General features: G+C 40.2%; 1 protein-coding gene across 8 annotated transcripts in view; it reads right to left on the bottom strand.

The window, feature by feature from the left end:
• The window catches only part of CCDC68 (coiled-coil domain containing 68), a 218982-nt gene that overhangs the window by 40038 nt on the left and 163182 nt on the right, over positions 1-15762 (bottom strand). For 2 of the 8 annotated variants that reach the window (XM_081078103.1, XM_081078110.1), the window contains exon 1: positions 2846-3039. The exons of 1 other annotated variant lie outside the window; for it this stretch is intronic. The gene's annotated coding sequence lies outside the window, so the exon portion shown is untranslated. Of the gene's footprint in view, positions 1-2845; positions 3041-15762 lie in introns of those variants that run through there. 5 more of the 8 variants (XM_081078108.1, XM_081078107.1, XM_081078105.1 and 2 more) reach the window with 5 other exon arrangements.

Below are 15762 nucleotides of genomic sequence, written 5' to 3'. Positions count from 1 at the left end.
ATACCAGGAATATATTTTTTATAAATATACATGAAAGGTTGGCTTCTATCAGTTATTTTCAAATTATGTTACCCCGGAAGCTAGACCAATGTATCTGTCTTACCACTTAAGTGTAATTGTAGAAATGCCCGCCAACTGGTGAACAAAAATGTAGTGAAGTCACACAGTGGAATGAATATTAGCAATAAAAAAGGAACACACAATCGACACATGCTACAACCTGAATGAACCTCAAAACCATTACTTTAGGTGAAATGCTAAAGACCATTTATCGTATGATTCCATTTGTATGAAATGTCCAGAAAAGTCTAACTAAAGAGACAGAAGGATTAGTGGATGCCTGGAGCTGGGAGTGAGAATAGCAAGTGACTGCAAACAGGCACATGACATCTTTTTGAGATCATGAAAATGTTGTAAAATTGGATTGGGGTGATGGTTGCACAACTCCATAAACTTACTAAAAATCATTGAATTGTACACTTGAATGTAGTTTATGCTATGTAGACTATACCTCTAATAAATCTGTTTTAAAAAACGGGATAAAAAGGAAAGAAAAGAAAAGCAAAAATGCCTTGATTAAAGTCTCTCTTTGTGGTAAAATATAATTGTAGTCATATTTTTCCAACCTAGAGGAAAAAATAATTTGATAGAATTTTCTTGATTTGAAGTTTTCCATTCATTTCCCCCTAAATTACTGACAGCCAGTACAAGTTTAGTGTTTATTTAATCTGCCTCAAAGTGATATTTAGTAATTTTAAATTTAATATCTCAATATTTCATAATATTAAACCCAGAACACATAATTCCTAAGTACATCCCCAATTAAGCAAAAGAGAAAGCCATTGACCCGAATAACATGTAAGTTCCTTTACAGTTTTCAGATTTGACGACTTAAATCAGTGTAAGACGGTATGTGATTTGAAAATTGATCTAGTTTCAGTCATTGTCAAAATTGATGGGTGATCACGGATGTATTCCTAATCTATGGTCTCCTGTGTCCTGGAAGTTTCCAATGTGCTGTAAATTCTATGAGGACGGGAATGTGTCTTATTTACACAGGTCCAGATCCCCTTGTGTCTCCAACACAGAACATAGTGTCCTGCACAGTAGGAGCTCAATAAATATTGGTTCAATGAATGCATACATTGGCCTGAAATCCAGATGCACCAAATGTTTCCTAAAACTGAATGGAAACACATACATGCTTTTGTTTTCTGAACATATGTAGATTTCATGCTTAGTAAAATGTAAACTGACTTAACCGTGTTATTAAATTGATAGTAACATTTTGCCATGATGAACTTTTTTCAATCAATACATGGCCATATAATTTGAACGTAAATATCTCACTTCAAAGGATTTGAAACAAACTACTTTTAAAAGGTTTTAAAATTGCCTCCAAAATCTTCAATTCTTTCCCTTATCAGTCCTTATCCCAAGCAAATAAATATACACCTCATTTTTCAATTTTGGGCAAATCTAACTTATATTTTTTGTCTTTGGCCAGAATTTGGATTACAACTCATGCCCACTGTTGTCCAGCACATTTAAATCAATAAGCTAACAAATAACATGCCTGTAATAATTCACAAAATCATAAAGGTGAATAATACAACTTAAATAGTGCCTGTATTTCAAAAGCCTCTTTTTTGTTAGCCCAGGTTTAAGTTATTTAGCAAATCACAAAATTTCTTATGAAGTTTGCCTCATCACAGAAAGTGGGAACTGTTTTCATTTGTTCCATAAATTGAGGAGCCACTGCAAGAGCATTCCTAGCCTCAGCTAAGCACAAATTCTTTTGTTCTGTGTCAGAGATCTTCACTCTTTGAGTGATGGGGGGTGTGTGGGGGGGAGGTAGACAGTCTAGCAATAGGAAACAACAGCACTAATTGTGTCAGCCAGGGTACCTGAGACTCCAGTTCAGCTCAAATTTCTGAAAAACCAGACTTCCGCAGAACTGAATATTTAATAGCATCAGGTAAAATAAAAAAGGCAGATTATGTTTGCCCTATTGACAACGCAGAATACAGTGATTCCCTTTTGCATTTCCACACGACATCTAGTCTATAAATACCAAGAAAGTAAAAGAGGTTTGGATTCCTAAAATAAAACAGCTTCAGTGTAATGGTGAAGAGACACAACTTCACTTATGTTGGGAGCTAATTGCTTCTTCCAATCCTTATATTCTCTTTCTGTACTTTGTGTCTTTTTTTTTGTTTCTTCCGAAGAAGGCTGAAAATCACAGCCATATCATCATCCAGCCTAAAATCTACCCTTGCACGGTCCTGTACTATCCTTTCAGTAAGATAACACTGCACCTTTGCACAATTGCCTACGGCTCTGGAATTTCCAGCTGTAACATCCCACGACGGCAGAAAACTGTCAGCCAATGAGCTGCTCTTCTTTTGCTACACCTGTAGTTATAGAAGCCAGAACCAATGAATGAAGGGCAAGACAACCACCTTCATTCATTTGTTTGTGCTCTTCAAAATTACGGGCCCTGTGACCTTTCAAAGCCACAACGCGGGGGTTCACAATCGACAGTAAGTTTTCCGAAGGGCTTTGTCCAGGGCTTCGGAATTGAGCAAGCAGACCTCGCAGGGACCCCCGGCAAAGCGACTGCATCAAAGCAACCTAAGTAATCAGCTGTGCCTGGGGCTAAGGAGGGGTTATCCTTTCCCTGGGAAAGGCCACTCCTTCTCCTCCTAGAGGAGCAGAAACCTCTCGCCCGGGGACTCCCAGAGGAATACTCTCCTCTCCAAGGACCTGTTCACGGGGACGTGCCCTTGGTGCAATGATCTGTGCTGAAGGAACCGGCTCCAACGGCACCTAAACACCCACTCACCTGGGGGGTGACCTGGGGGCCGCAGCTGTCCAGCGCCCACCTCCCACGGAGGGCGCTCAGCGCGCGCGGGGTCCCGGCTCTGCTCCTCCCCTCGGCTTTCCGGCCTCTGGCCTGCGTGGGCTGCTCCGGACCAACGGTGGTTCCGCAGCGGGCGGACTGGGCTCCGCCTCGCAGGGCGCACCCGGGGCAGAGTCCGGCGGCGCCGGGATGGCTCCGGGGAGGAGCTTGGGCTCCCGCCCACGCAGGAACGCACACGCCCTGCTCCACACACCCCGGGGGGCGCCGCCTGCACCCTCCAAACACACGTCCCGAACACTGCACCCCTCAGTAGGAATGTGGGGGCTAGTTTAAAGAAGGTTCTGTTTGCACTAAGTTCATAAACTTTTGTTTTTGTTGTTTTAGAATTAAACTTTTTTCTTTGGAGTATTTTTAGATTTACAAAAAATTTGCAGAGATAGAACAAAGTTCCCTAAACCGCGCAGCTGTTGTTCCCTCATATTCACGTTTTACGTTACCCTGGTACATTTGTTACAAGTAAGAAATTCACATTGTCCATAACTATAAACTTGACTTTAGATATATTGCACTCGTTTTCCACGGATAGCTTTCTGTTGATCCCATCCGGGATTCCACCCGGCCTGTAAAAGTGTCATGTCTCTTGCCTCTCCTCTGATCTGTGATCATCGCTTAGCCTTCTTTTGTTTTTCTTGGACTTTGATATTTTGAAGAATTTTGCAAAGCTGTTTTTTGTGGATTTGTGGATATCTTTATTTGGTTTTGTCTGATGTTTTCCCCATGACTACACTGAGGTTATGGGTTTGGTGAAGGTAGACCACCAAGGTAAAGCGGCTTTCTCATCACAGCATTGGATGAGGGGCACATGAGAACATCCCTTATTACAGCTGATGTTAACCTCAATTCACGTAAAGTGGTGTCTGCAGGGCTTTTCCAAGGCAGAGTGACTCTATTTTTCCCTTTCCACTCTTTCTATACTCGCTTCTTGAGTCCAGCCTACACTCGAGAGAGAAGGGTAGGGGGAATAAAACTACCTTCTGGAGGAGGGGGCGTATCTACATACATTATTTGTAATTATGCTGTAAGAAAGATTTGTTTCATTTCTCCCATTTATTTATCTATTCAGTCATTTACATTGGTATGGACTCATGTATATTTACTTTATACTTTGAGCTCTAATTCAATACTACATTATTTATTTTGTTGCTCAAATGGTTCTAACTTTGACCATTGGGAAGGCTTTCAGGTTGGCTCCTATGTCCCCTTGAAAGTTCATAAACTTTAGGGCTAGGGAAAATAAAAACCTCCCTGATTATTAGCTCAATCCCTCTCACATTTTAACAGTTTTGGAAAACTGCAGGACAAATCCCCCAATATCTGAGGGCTGTTCAGAATCTTTCTGGGAATCCTGATTACTGATTCCCACCACAGTAACAGGAAGGGGAAAGAAATTGTGTGTGTGTGTGTGTGTGTGTGTGTGTGTGTGTGTTATGTGGTGTGTGCTGTTTGTGTGTGTTTGTGATGAACTTATGTATTGGGAGAAGTGAAAGTTGATGTTTGTTAGGTAAGTTTTGGTTAACTTATCTTTATGGTTTTATTAAATACATATATGTATATTTATAGACAAATCATGTTCCAAAGTTAGCCATGGATGTTTATAACAACTTTAAACATTAAAGAAATCCAGCTGTTGAGGGTCCTTTGTTATATTGCTTTGGTTTGCTCCTGTTTGAATTTGTAAGTTGGTCCCATAAACAGCACATTTCCTTCTGAGCTGAGATCTGGGTCAGATTTGATGCTGCCTGCTTTCTGAGATACTCTCACCTCTCTTCCTGGCCTTAACCCTTCTTAGAGACAGGAATGTATCCCATTAGTCTAGGTAAACACAGAATGGATGGCCCAAGGAGTAATCCAGCACTACAGAGCTAAGCGGTGTTCTATTTGTCAAGTATTTTTTGACAAAGTTACTAAAAATATTAATAGTTAAGGAAAACATTTATATTTAAGCCCTACCACATCCCAGAAAAAATTGAAAAGATCAGAGGTGAAGGTGAGATTACTGAGTTACTGTGTACTTTTCTGGGGGGAGATGGGAAACTTTATTATTACTAAAAGCAATAATTTTGATCAGGATGAAGTACTAACTGTACACTTCTGCAAATGTACTATCACCTAGGTAATTCTTAATACATCTGTGTGGAGGGGAGCAGGGAGACACTCGGGATTAACGAGAATGTGGAATTAAAAAATGTTAGCAACGTACATAGTGCTGTTCAGGAGAATCCATAAACCATCCTTAAAAGTAAAATTCCAGTTGTGTGCCTCAGAGGTTAGAAATTGGGGGAGAGGGTGTCAATGTTGATAGATTTTTGTTACAGCTAGAGCATTTGATTGCTGTTTTTACAACAGAATATGTACAAATCATTTTAAATAGCCAAATTTTCTAAAGTAGTTTTTCTTCACACTTTACCTAAGATTATCTATATTTGAAGATAAAATATTAGTATTATGTATGTTTTGGAATGGCTTGGGTTGATCTGATGGAGATTGTGAGAACATCCCCAAACCACCGTCAGCACCCTCACGGAAAAAATCCTCCTACTGTGACCCTGTGTGGGGGGCCCACTCAACACGAAGGATTTAGGGGCGAAGAACACAACAGATGCAGTCTCCCCTCCTGAAGCACACCACACAGTGTAGTTCAGCACCTCTCCCTTGTGATATTCAGGCTGGGGCTCATGTTTGCAATCACTGTTGTTTATTTCTGTTTGGGGACTACTGGCTAAAAGAAAATTTTATGTAATATATATTTTTAAATGTAAATCTTACCATGTCATTCCAGCCCCCCCAATGCACACATACTGCCACCACTGTCACCGCCACTACCACCACCATTCATTAAAACACGTCATTACCTCCTCATTACCTTGGTTTTAAAGCCTACGCCCTTTCCCAAGGTAGAGAAGTTCCACCATCCTTCCCACTTCATCTCTTGCCATGTTGCCATGTCGTTTGCTAGGAAGGTGGATGGCTGGCAGTGTTCCAAATCCACTCTAGCTTCTCCCTTTATTCCTTTTTGCTCCTGTTTCCCCCACTCCCCACACACCCTAACCCCACAAACTAGAATGCCCTTTCCTTTCCTCTTTGCCCTAGAAACTCCTTCTCACTTTATTCAGTATATGTAGGGACTATTTCCCTTGAACTCCCTGGCTTACATTTGATGCGCGCTTATGTCTTCCCACAAAATGCTTGATATATTGTATAAGTTTCATATGGCCACTGTAATGAATTAAAACAAACTTGGTTGGTTAAAAAACACACATTTTTTATCTGACAGAATAGAACTCTGACATGGGACTCACTGGGCCAAAATCAGTACATCACTAGGGCTGTGTTCCTTTCTGGAGGCTCCTGGGGAGAATCCGTTCTCTTGACTTTTTCATCCTTTTCTAGAGGCTGCCTGCATTTCTTGGCTTATGGCGCCTTCCTCCACCTTTTAAACCAGCAGCATTTCTCTCTTTGATGCTGACGCTTCTCTCTTCACTTACAAGGACACTTGTGATTACATTGACCCCAAATGGATAATCCAGGATAATTTCTCCCATTTTAAGATCCTTCACTTAATCACATCTGCCAATTCCACTGTGCCACATAAAATGACAAACTCACAGCTCCCAGGGATTAGGACATGGACAGCTTTGAGGGGCCATTATTCTGAATACCACAGCTATGCTACTAAATTACTTTGTAATTCAAACATTAATTCAGTTTTGTTATATGTTTCATTTTTTAAGGCATAAAATCAAGAAGGCTTGGCAAAATTATGAAGGCATCATTTTCCTATTTCCTTTTTAGTGATGTCTCTACCCGTCTTTCTCTTCTTTCTTTTTCCCTTTTCATGGCACACTGACAATACCACCCTACATAGTGACTGATGTTGGAAGATTTTCCAAGTTCTTCCTCCCCACCCCCCAGACCTACAGCCTTCTTAGGCGTTCTGAGACTCGTTGGCTGGAGAAGAGAACAGAGATGTGGAAATTAAGGAATTTTATCTGGACAAAATTGAACTCTATGAGCCCCTGAGTCTTGCAGACTGAATTCTGAGCTAGGAAAAAATAAAGTCAAGATATGGGAGTAAATCATATGAAACAGACAAGAGGTTCAGGTAATATGTTTTTCCTTGTCCATTTCTGTTAAGGGCGGAAGGAAAAACATCAGTGTAGGAAATGAAACTCTGGTTGTTGTTATGAGTTCAATAGTAAAACAATTAACAAATATTTATGAACAATATATGAATGTCTACTTGTATATACAGGTCTGGCTGAATAGGTGAAACCTTTCTAAAACTTCTTTCACCTAATAGATATAGAAACCATGACATAACCAAGAATAATATTCAAAATATGTACCTACTGGTTTGAGCAGTGGCACCAACCAATCAGAAAAGCTCTGGCCGTAACCAACTACTATAGATGAACCAAGGTGAACCAGCTGAAAGTCAGCCCTGGACATCATGACTTTAAACTATTGCCACTTTCTGGGCAAAACTAGATGTTCTTTCATTTTCTTTCAGGAATACCCTTTCAAAGCACATAATCTGGTATATTTCTTTGGACATAATATATTATGATTTTCAGAACCTTCCTGTGATAAGCTTGGTCCACTCTGCCGCAGCTGGAGTAATAAATGTCACTTCCTTCTATATTGTGAGCCTGCCCCCAAATGAAGGAAGCAAGGAGAAAAGTGGAGAAAGGTATGAGAGTTGAGATTTATATTTTAAATACATTATCGAGGTGTTTCTAAGTTTGGAAGAGGGATGTGAGACCAGAGTAAGGCCATGGGAAGGTTGTATTAGACAAAATGTTTTGGGTGTAGATAGAGCCTAAATTATAAGACGATTTGCCTTTGCTTCTTTTGGTGCCATTTCTCTCCTTTTATCTTCGTTCTACCTGCAATTGATAAGGACAATTTCAATATTACTCCCGCTGCTCATGTTTTGTTTTATTTTCTTTGTTTTATTTCTTTTTCTGCTAGAATAGGAGAAAACCTGATATATTCCCAAGACAAATAGGATGCACTTTCTTTAACTACCTGCTTCTTGAAACTGTCCACGCCACTATAGTTCTGACCTAACTTTATGGAGTACGAAAAGAAAGCAAGTTTTAGAGAAAAATGGAGTATTTTGTTTCAAACTTTTATGACTGAAATACCTATTTGATACCCAGTGGAGAGATTTAACAACAAATAGTTGCATGTGAGAGTGTGAGTTCAAAACTGAATATAAATATATGTAAGTAAATATATATGTGAATTATTAAAGAGTAGGAAAATATAAAACTGGACCAAGTAAGTGAGGGAATGAGTATAGAGAAGAAATATTGAGATGACAGAAATAGGAGGAAGATGTAACAAAGAGTCAGAAAAAAAAAAACACACCACAATGTATTGGGAGAAAAACTGTGAACATGGAAGGATTCAATCAGAAGTCCAATTAACCAATCAATTAATATGTCTAGTATATAACAATTTACAGCTTATATATGTATGTTTTCATGATGATGAATGATGAAATCATATTAGGTTGGTGCAAAAGTAATTGCAGTTTTTGCACGTATTTGTAACGTTTTAAACCGCAATTACTTTTGCACCAACCTAATAATTTATTAAAAATCAAAAAGGAAGATATTTAGGACAGTTTAAACAGGTGAATCATTTAAAAATCTGTAAAGAAATCAATTTGCATCCTGTTCTTGAAAACAGAGAGTGACCCAAGGTCACAGCTTATCTTTACAAGCAAAGAAATGTCCCCTGTGTGTGCACATGATTTGCATGTGCGGTATCAAGTGGTCCAGATGCCTGGGGAAGAACATTTCAGGTGGCTTCAGTAACAGAAGCAGGCATGGGGCCTCCAGTGTGCATAGATGACCCTGAAATTCTCCCTGCAGTACTTCATCTCCTGTCTTCCGTCACTGATTCTTCTTGGGCTTTGAGGCTCCGCAGCACCCTCACGCTTGAGTCCTAAGGAGACACTGCTCTCTTCTCCACGACCTTAAAGAAACACTAAAGGAGTGATATTCACTTAAAAACTTGGCTTAACCAAAATAATCGCTAATTTACTTTGGAGAGAAATGTTCTGCACACAAAGTGAAATATAGTTCTCACGTAGTGACCCAATGTCATGGCTTATAGATGTAGCAGGATGGTTAGTGAGTTGGTCCCAGGACCTGTTTCCTCACCACGGTTTCCCACAGTTCTCCCTGACCTTCTCACAGCAGAGGCTTTTCCTTTCTGCTTCACTTTGCCCTCCAAGGCCCCTTAAACTATAGTCTCGCTCTTGGTTTAGCAGAGGGAAAAAGAAGACACCTCCAAGTTCTCCCTGGGCTTCTGGTCTTGTAACAAGTCCTTGCGCCTCTACAGGACGGTCCTGGAGCTCCTTTTCTCAAGAGGCCCAGCTCCCACCTTGTCCCATCTCTCCCTGTGTCCACAGTTGGTCAAAGCCACATTCCCCGCCATCTTCCTCAGGGAAGGGAGCGTCTTCATTTGCTGTCCTGAGCCCAGACTTCAGGTGGGCTAAGGGACCGCCATGTAGCTTGGTCTTCACCTTGAGCTTCCTGGCGGGCATCACGTCTTCTTCCCAGGCCGAGGGAGAATCCCAGCCCTTCCAGTTTCTAACCTCTGAGCTCTCTTCAGACTCTCCCAGTAAATTACTTTTCCAGGCTGAAGAAAATCCCCTGTTCTTGGTTTATTTACAGAACAGAGATTACCGTTAAGTCACATGCCAAGGGAAGTATCTCCTTTCTGTGGAGCCCCTACGACTCACTCCAACATTTAAGGAAATAATTCTCTAGGCTTGGACTATGGCAAAATGATTTAAATGTGCATTAAGCACGACACTGAGATAGCTGCTATGAAACACAGGGTCGGTGGGGGTGAGGGGTGATATTTCCCCACAGTTTCTATGTACATTTTTGCCTTCACAATGTAGTTTAACATCCTGATAACTACAATAACAGACACATGCTTTTGAAATTGAAGCAAGAATAAAATAATATATTTATTTATACTTCACAATCTTCCAAAAATGACTTCAGGTAGACTATCATAAATAGTCCCAATTACCTTAATAGTTGGAAGCAGATAACATTTACTAAGAACTGTGAATTTAAAGTGAGCTAAATATCTGAGTGAAATTAACTCCGAGAAGGGGCTCCAAGTATTCCAATATTGATTTTCACTGCAAAGAAATACTGTTCCTTGCCTTACAAAATTAATTAAGCTCTGTGTTAATTAATCACTACACCTCTATAATGAGAAGCTGCCAATCACCCTGTCAGATTGTTTACAGCTGAATCCTAGCCGAAATTCATCTAGTTAATGATCTAAGTTAAATTTAACCCAAGTTTCAGGACCTCAGATATAATTTCAGATGACAACAGGGATCACAGCTGTAGGAAGCCCCATGTGCCATCGAAGTAGCCAAGGTTCAGGTTTCTCGGAGCTTCTGTCCCACACCTGAAACTTATCTGAACCTTCCTAGGCTATGAAAATAGAACTAATATACAGAAAATCTGCGCTTATATTTTTTCTGTCTAGTAGAGTAATACGATTGATACGCCATTTGTTTTTGACTTTTAACTGTAAAATTACTAAATTATGACGTCTTTACAACCCAAAGAGTTTCAAATAGGGAACAAATATGCCACTGACCTGTGGAAAAAAATACAAACAATGGTTTCAAGTATAGCACCCTGTTTATTTTTTACCGAGAAACTTACGACATTTGGCTAATTATCTTTTGGTGATTTTTCTTCTCCTTTACTTGTGTTACTTACATAAAGCCCGTTTTCTTGAAAATGAAAGCTACAGGATTTAAGCTATCTTAGTTGGTCTCTCTGGCACTTGTGATTTTAAAACTCGATTAAACAAGGCCTCAATAGGACTTCTTGGACTGAGACTCCACTTAAGCTTCCTGTGTAGTGGAAAAACCTGTCTGGAGCAAAGATTCAATGGACTCATACAATGTTTCAGCCACTCGCATTCCATTACGTTGGATGTACAACAAGGTCCCTTTAAGCCTGGATCATTCATTTTGGCACTGAGACGTCCATTCATGTGTTTTCCTCTTGAGCAACGGCACAGGAGTGAAGAGGCAGAGGGCAGAGCTAGGAATTTGAGAAAAGGAAAAATTCCCAGGGCACCGCTGGCCTGGGAACAAGCCTAATCCTATGGTCAGAGAGGAGTAAGGGGCTTCGACCTGGTGATCACTCCAAGGTCGGGCTGTGTCCTTGTCAAGTTCAGGGTCAGGCGATAGTTTCAAGCAGCATCTTTCAATAAGGCAGCCACCAGCCACACATGGCTGTTGAGCATTTAGAAGGTGGCGAGTCTGAATTGAGAGGTGATGTAAACTTAAAATATCCACCAGATTTCAAATACTTAGAATGAAAAAGTAAATGATCTTATGGATAATTGTAATGATTACAGATTGAAATGATGAGATTTTGGATTAATTGAGGTAAAAGCTATTACTAAAATTAATTCACGTGTTTCTTTAAGTATTTTAATATAACTCTTAAAATTTTAAAAACTATATCTGTGGCTTGCATTGCGTTACTATGGTTCAGAGCCATATTTTTAGAGATAAGCCAAGCTTCTGATGGTCCCTGGAGGGAGGGGTACACACTGGGACCCTGTGGGCACCTGAAGCTCATTATGTCCAATGAGGAAGGTATTTCCTCACCAATGCCCTTGACCCTTACATAATCCTTATCTCCATTATAATTTTTTTCATGTTCACCAGTGCTGATGAAGATAGCCATGGTATCTACTCAGAAATTTTGTTCCAATCACTGATTTATATACATTTAAGACACCCATTCAGACTCATCTAATGCTAGACCAATGGTTCTCTAAAATGGTGCCCAGATCAAGAGGTTCGCCCAGAAAACTTGTCAGGAATATAAATTCTTGTGCCTCAGCCCAGCTCCACTGAACAAGATACTGTGAGAATGGGGGTCTAGGACTCTGTGTTGCTAAATCTCTTCAAGTGATTCTATTGCACAGCAACGTTTGAAAACCACTCACTTCCCCGGACTAAACATTAGCATAGGGCTGCCAGGTAAAAAATCTAGGATGCTCAGTTAAATTAGAATTTCAGATCCACAGCAAAGAATTGTTTAGTACAAGTATGTCCTCATGCAATATTTGAGACAAACTTATGCTAAAAAGTTATTTACTGTTGAAATTCTAATTTCATTGGTTGTTCTGTATTTTCATTTGCTAAATCTACCAATTCTACGTTAGGACAGTATGTCTCATCCCAGACTATAAATTAATTTAGTTCATCTGGTGTGGTACCCAAGCACTGGGATTCTTTTTATTAAGTCCCCAAGCTGTTGTAATGTGCAAATGCATACTACTGCATCAAAGGAATGCTTTTCAAACTTTAATACACATTCAAATCACCTGGAGGTCTTAGGAAAATGCAGATTCTGATTCAGTATTTCTGGGGTGGGGCCTGAGATCTGGCCTTTTTAATAAATTCCCGACTGCTGTCATTGCTGCTGGTCTGGAGACCACTTTTTGAGGAGGAAAACATAGGGATTGCAGAGACGAGTCCTCTAACATCTGGTAAAATGCCACAGTGGGGGCTACTCAGAAGACAATGACAAGGCAGGAAAGAATATGATGCAAATCATGAGAGAGGCTCAGAGTTCTGCTTTTCAGAAAAGGCAGATACCCCACATGGTACATGAGGAAAGTTTTAGGGACAAGGTGGCATGTAGAGTGATCTTTTAAAAATGTTGTATTACATTAAAATGTGATGGCAATATTTTGCAAGAGACAGAAATTGGTTATGTGGGTGCTGCCTTAGCAACAACAACAAAAATGAAAACATGTGGCCTTGACTTTGTGATCAAATAGCAGGCAGAGGAGCCACAAAGAAATTTGGCGCAGTCTGGAAGAGCAGTGAGGACGCTGCTATAGGACGCTGGAAGGATGCTGCCTCAAAGCCACGTTTTGTGGCACCAGGTAAACAAACTGGTGCCTGGATGACAAGTTGAAAGACACACACACACAAAAAAAAAAAAAAAAAAAGAATCTAATGAATTTATGGCTCTGATTAAAGAGATGGAAACAATTTCTATCTCAGTTATCTATTTCTATGAAACAAAGCCCCCCAACATTTAGGAGTTTAAAAGAACAATTATATATCAATTCTCACAATGTGATTCTTTGGGTTGTTTGCTCATGAGGCTCCCGTTGGATGCCTGCTGGGGGCTGGGGCAGCTGGGCCTCTCTCGTGGGTCTCTAATAGGCTAGAGCAGATTTCGTCACAAGGTGGCAGCAGCGTTCCAAGAGGGCAAGCCCCCGTGCCTGACCGCTTCTCAAGCCTCTGTTTATGTCCTATTTACTAACGTCTCCTTGGCCAAAGCAAGTCACATGGAGGAAGGACTCCACAAAGATATGGATACCAGGAGGCATGATTTACCGCTATATTTTATGATCATGATTTACCCCAGATGGTAACTTATTGACTAGCAAGCCAGATGTAAGTAGGGAAATAGTAGGAAATAAAACTTGAGAAGCAGACAGCCTTTATAGTTTGGGAGGCCTGAATTCATTGGTGAAGAATGTACACTTAATTTTCCAGATCATAGGGCATCACTGAATGTTTGGACAGAAGAGCACCATTTGCTTAGGGCAGGATGACTCTTTACGCTGGAGAACCAGTCAATGTTCTCAGATAGCATGCAACAGAAACTGTGCCCCCAACAGAAATATTGGATTAATTAATTGGAAGGAGGTCACAGAAACAAAGGAAAAGCTGAACAACCAGGTCTCAGGAACAAGAGACACCAGATAGCTCTACTAGATTAGGGATTAAGAGGCAGGAGCCAGTGGAAGTCTTTCCAAGGCACTGATGTTAGAGTGAATCAACTCTAACCATTTGGTTAGAATCTCCACCCAAGATTCAGGTTTCCAAGAGAGAGAATCTTATGGATCTATACGTGTCAATTGCTCATCATTTTGGCCAACGTTAGAAAGAGCATCTTGGTCCTATCAAGCATGCATGCAGTGGGGATAGACAATTTTCCAAGGAATCCCCAAAGATAGGTAGAAGACTGGAAAGGCACCACAGCTCTGAAACTCAACCCCAGTCCCAAACCACAGACCAAGTAGCTCAGAGAAAGCCAACCCCAGCCCACCTTCTTGCTATTCAGGGCCTTCTTACTTGGCCACATTCAGTACTGTATTCCATCTTCCTGTAGTCCAATTCTATTTCTTTTTATGGTTTTTCCTTTAACTTCATTCTTTCCTTCATTCTTCACGTATGGCACAGTTTTCCTGGCTGCCCCTTTACCACTGTTTGATTTTTTTTTTTCTGCGAATTCCACTGATTTAGTCTACATGGTTCATTCAGCGTGGCTCTGGAGCCCCTTATTGCAGCTCCTTCCCCATTCTTCTCTCTCTTGCCCACCCCCCTTTGTCCAACCTACTCCTGTCAGACCCCACAGACCTTTCAAGGAGGACTTGGGCAACCTAACAGAACTGTATTTTAGGAAGATTAATCTGGCATCAATGTATAGAGCAGACTGGAGGCAGTGGGCTAGCTGGGAGGGTTCTACAAAATGCAAGGGCCTGAACTTGGACTGAGCAGAGAATGGAAAGGAAATGAACGATACATGAGAATGGGGCCACTGGCTCTGGTGATTAGGTCCTCAGGGGCAACATTTGAGATTGCTAAAGTCTTGAGTCAAGGGGTTAAGGAGTAAGGAGTATAAAAAATTTTTTGGTAAAAAAAAAAAAAATTGTAGCAGGATCCAAAAAGTTGGTTACAGTGGTAGAATCATAAAAATGCTATGTAAATACTTTAAACACTTTACTTTAACTTAAAATGTAAATGTACACTTATTCATCAGTATTTTGTGGCAGGGTCCAAATCTTTAAGTGGATGACCTCTGATGATTCATCTTGGAATATCTTGATCCTAAATAAAACACACCCACATAAGCATGGCTTAAAATGTCCAAATTCAGTTCTTAGAACGAAAAGCAAGGACCTATACTTGTGAAGCAATCTAAGTGCAGGATCTTTCTGGATTTTTACTGTTTTTCCATTTGTTTTCTTACCTACACCTATCTTGAGAGCAAAAATATTTTAGCGACATTCCTTTGAGTCTTTTCAAAGCATTCAACTTATTTTTCATAAAACCAATTCCTCATTTTTGTACTACATCAGTATATATAATATTTAAATCAGGGGTGTCCAAACTGCGGCCTGCGGACCAACTGCAGTCCGCAATCCATTTTTAATTGACCCGCAGCAAATTGCAAAAATATATTTAGTTTTCTTAAATAAACCAGGTGAGGCAATACGTACTTCACCTCGAGTGAGTGGCCCGGCTGTTTGTGTATTTTACTGCATATGGCCCTTGGTGAAAAATGTTCAAAAAAGTTTTACCGCATATGCCCTCTGATTTAAATAAATTGCAAAACTAAAATGTAGAGTAGAACTAGCATGAATAGGTTTGGAAAAATAATGTAATTGATACTTAATAAACATAGTAGTTCACTAGTTGAGCAGAAGCGTCTGGGCATTGTAGAGAGTTACCTCACCAGCTTCCAGTATCCAGAGGAGTGAACATTACTCATAAACTTTATCAATGGAGTGGAACTAGAGGTTAAGTTCATTGAGTCAAGGTGGGGATCAGATAAAGAGTTTCTTTTATAGATTGTGTTCTACTTGAAGGATAGCAAAGTACCAGCACATGGGTAGTGTAACATGTTTGCTGATGATCTGAAAGATCATTAATTAGTTACATTCAACAACATGGATTTTTGTTTCTTTGTGTTACACGTGCAAGTCATGTGTTTAGTAGACTTAGATTTCAATGTGTACTT

Source organism: Rhinolophus hipposideros, assembly GCF_964194185.1.
Source record: "Rhinolophus hipposideros genome assembly, chromosome: 17".
NCBI classification, from domain to species: Eukaryota; Metazoa; Chordata; class Mammalia; order Chiroptera; family Rhinolophidae; genus Rhinolophus; species Rhinolophus hipposideros.
The sequence above is the reverse complement of the archived record's forward strand: the minus strand, read 5'-3'. Positions and strand labels throughout refer to the sequence as shown.